At 62.8% G+C, this 3,785-nt stretch overlaps 1 pseudogene; it reads left to right on the top strand.

Moving 5' to 3' along the window:
* The first annotated feature begins 236 nt into the window (after nt 1–236).
* Nucleotides 237–354, top strand: LOC142863699 (uncharacterized; annotated as a pseudogene).
* The last annotated feature ends 3,431 nt before the right edge of the window (nt 355–3,785 follow it).

Genomic DNA, 3,785 nt, shown 5'->3' with positions numbered 1-3,785 from the left:
TCTCCACCTTGGCGGGTCCAGCCGTGGAGGCCCATCTCGTGTGTGTGTGTGTGTGTGTGTGTGTGTGTGTGTGTGTGTGTGTGTGTGTGTGTGTGTCTGGACAGCCCCCCACGCCGCCCCGCCCCTCTCCCCAGTCCCGCGGAGTCCGCCGGACCCGGCCGGCGAACGCAACAGGCCCGGCGAGGGGAAGCGCAGAGAGGCTCGGCTTCTTGAGCGGGGCAGGGGCGCCCTCCGCCATCTCCGGCCATGCCGGCCTGAACGCGCCCGGTCTCGTCTGATCTCCGAAGCTAAGCAGGGTCGGGCCTGGTTAGTACTTGGATGGGAGACCGCCTGGGAATACCGGTGCCGTAGGCTTTTTTTTTTTTTTTTTTGCCTCTTGTTCTGTCCCCTTTCTGGGAGCGCGGCGGCGGTCAGGGGGATCACCCCCACCCTCAGCGCCCGTCGCGGTGCCAGGCGCCCCAGCCCGCACCGTGGGGCCTCCTCTTGTCCTGAGCCGTGACACCGCCGCCACGCGGCAGCATGCGTGGCATCTGGACTGTCAGGTGTCAGACCAAAGGTCTGGTCTGTGGGAACCGACACGCTGGAGGAAACCTTGAGAGGCTGAGAGGGGAGGGAGTTCCAGGAGAATTCCAGGACGTCATTTTGAGCGAGTATGTGACCAGAACTCGTCCCGTTGCTTTTGGGGTTCTACGGGCTACACGTAGGAATCTTTGGTGGTGGCACTGGATGTTGGGGGATCCGGAGTCACACCCAGACCTGCTCCACAGGCCTCATTTTACTTTTCTTTTCGGATTCATTTTCTGAAAAGGTGTGTCTTATCTCTATGATTACATTTCCTTTTCTCTCTCTTTCCGAGCAGATCATGGGAGTCCACGTATTGAGGTGACATGTATTGCCCGTGCCCCCCTCCCTCCCGTTTTCTGATTCATTTATTTCTCATTTTCTCCCAGCGTATGGTGGGGGTACCAATGTTAAGGTCAGCTGCATCGCCCTGTCCCCTCCTCCCCCCTCGGGTCAGAGCTTCAAGTGCGCCCATGCCCCGGTTGGTGCGCACCCACCCCATTCCTAATGGATGTGCATGCCCATCCCCTCCCCACGCCTGCCCGACACCCACCCGATGAAGGCGATTCCTCTGTGTCCACTTAGGTGTCCATCGGTTCCTACCAATCTGCTGGCGAGCGCGCGCACGTGGCGCTCTTTTGTCCGTTCTTGGGACACTTGGCTTACTGGAACGGGTTCCAGCTCTGGCCGGGAGAACACGAGAGGTGCCCTCTCACCGCTGTTCCTCATAGCTGAACGGCACTCCGTGGTGTCCACGTGCCACATTTTATTAATGCACCCGTGGATCGATGGGCACTCGGGGCGCTTCCACATCTTTGCGATTGTGAATGGCGCCCTAACTGTAACCCTGACCCCTACCCAGCCCGTCTCCTCTGCCCCTGCCTGAGGCGCTCCTCCCCCGCCAGGCCCGTCACTGTCCTCGTCCCCTGCCTGACCGGCTCCTTCCCGCCCGGCCTGTCACCGTCCTCTGCCCCTGCGAGACATGCTCCTCCCCACCCTGCCCATCACCTTGGCCCCTGCCTGACTCGCTCCTCCCCACCTAGGCCCCTGCCTGACGGGCTCCTCCGTCGCCTGGGCCTTCCGAGGGCTTGGTGTGGACACTGCTTCCAGGAAGCCCTCCAGGAACCCGGCAGCCGGGCGGCCGGCCGCAGCAGTCTCGCGCAGCCCTCGCTAAGTCGCGCGCGGGGCACGTGCCCCCACTGTGCCGCGGGGGCCCAGCCTGGTGTCTTCTCTGAGGCCCTGCGGCTGCCGCTCCCCGCGAGGAGAGAGCCGTGGAGGTGGGGACCGCCTCCTGGTGGGGACGTACGCCCAGCTCTCCGCGTCGGATTCCGGGGCTCTCTGTCCTGCCCGGAGGCCCAGCTGGCCTGCGGGTCCTTAGAGTGGCAGAAACGTCCTCAAGCTGATATTGCCAGTCAGGTGGGTGTCTGCACTTTTGTGCCGGGCACCCCAGGGAGGCCCAGGGGCTGGCTGGACAACGGGGCCTGCTGGGGGTCGGGGGTGTGCTTTGGAGGAGCAACTGATGCCCTTTGGACTTTGCTAGCAGCATCTGAGGTGTCTCTGAGCCCTGCTCCATGTCGGGGAGAGGAGGAGGAGGAGGAGGAGGTGGCAGGGGCCGTGACCTACAGTCGTGTTCCCGGGGTGGCACGGCATGTGGCTTCTTCCACAGGCTGCTCGGCCTGGGCTCCCTGCACCTGGGCCTTTGGAGGACTGGCCCTGTTCTTGCTGACACTTCCTGCAGGGACCCAGAGCTGGGAGGTTGCATCTCCCAGCCCTGGGTCGGGCAGAGCCCCAGCGGGCCATGCCCACAACCTCTCTCACCACGGGTCCCCCAGAAGGCTTCTTTGGGACCAGGATTCTCTTGCGGGTGACTCTTTAAGGTCTGGCCCCTGGGTGGAGGGGCACCAGGAGTAGAGGAGCAGGAGGGGAAGGGGGTAGCCAGGTGAGGGGACACTTTGAGGCCAAGTCCAAGCTTCAGCCTGATCCTCCTGGGAACCCCGGGGTGTACATCACACCTCCTGGTTGTCCCGCTCTGAGACCGGGACCCGGGCTTCGCATTTTCACAGCAGCCGGTCGTGGGCTGAGGACACCTGGGGCGTTGGGAACTCCCTGGCTTCTCCTTGGTTTAACATCTGAGCTGCTTGTCAATTGTGCCACCACACACGCCCGAGTGCAGGTGTCTTCCGCACAGACTGCGGGCCTCGCTCTTCTGAATGCCGCTAGCTCGCCACCCACCCACGGGTGAACCTGGTCAGGGTACTTTCTCTCAGGGGCAGACTCTGATCCGGGCGGGCTACCGGTGTCTCTGTTTGCTCGTTTCTTTCTTCCATTTCGGGAAAGGCTTCCTTACTGGGTGTGGAAATCTCCTATGCCTTTCCTCACCTATTCTGTCAGCTTTAAAATTCTCTTTCAGTTACCACCCGCACAGATGGATTAGGAAACTCTTTCCGGTGCACTCATTAGTGAAATGACCTCAATGAAGCTGGAATCCAATATCTAATCGCCGATTTCTAGCGAGTCCACATGCCAGGGTGGTCGGGGTCCAATGCAGCCCCGGCCAGGCCCAGGCCCCTTGGACTGGGCCACAGGAGGACACAGAGGAGGGTCCCGGCCCCCACGGTAGCGGTGCGGGCAGTTCTCCAAGGGCTTGGGCGTTTTCCAGAGGTAGGAGATGGAGGGGACTGATTTCTTCAGCGCCACACAAACCACGCCACCCCACCCCACCCATGGGACACATCCCAAGAGAGAGAGAGAGAGAGAGAGAGTGAGAGAGAGAGAGACGCCCCATACACTCGCTCCCCTCCCTTTTGCGCTGTGCCCTGGCCCTGGTCTGGGGGAATAGGGGGCAGCCCACCCACAGGGCTGGGGGGGCACAGCTGAAAGGGGTTGTGGGGGAGGGCGGCCCCTGGCTGGGGTCAAAGGGCGAGAGCCCTGCACATGCCCAGTCAGCAGTGGCGGCGGCGGAGACTCGCTGGGGGTTGGGCAGCTGGTAGGTGAAGTAGGCCAGGCGAGGAGAGGAGGGGGGCTGGAAGGTCTCCACCTTGGCAAGTCCAGCCGTGGAATCGCATCTTGTTGAGTGAGTGTGAGTGTGTGTGGGTGTGTATAGAGAGACAGCTCCCCACCCCGGCCCGCCCCGCCCCGCCCATCACCCCTGTCCCTCGGAGCCCGCTGGACCCGGCCAGCGAACTCAACAGTCCCGGCCCAGCGCGGGGCCTGGGGAGGGAGGA

Source organism: Microcebus murinus, chromosome 22, assembly GCF_040939455.1.
Source record: "Microcebus murinus isolate Inina chromosome 22, M.murinus_Inina_mat1.0, whole genome shotgun sequence".
NCBI classification, from domain to species: domain Eukaryota; kingdom Metazoa; phylum Chordata; class Mammalia; order Primates; family Cheirogaleidae; genus Microcebus; species Microcebus murinus.
Note: the sequence above shows the minus strand (reverse complement) of the source record. Positions and strands in the feature narration are given on the sequence as shown.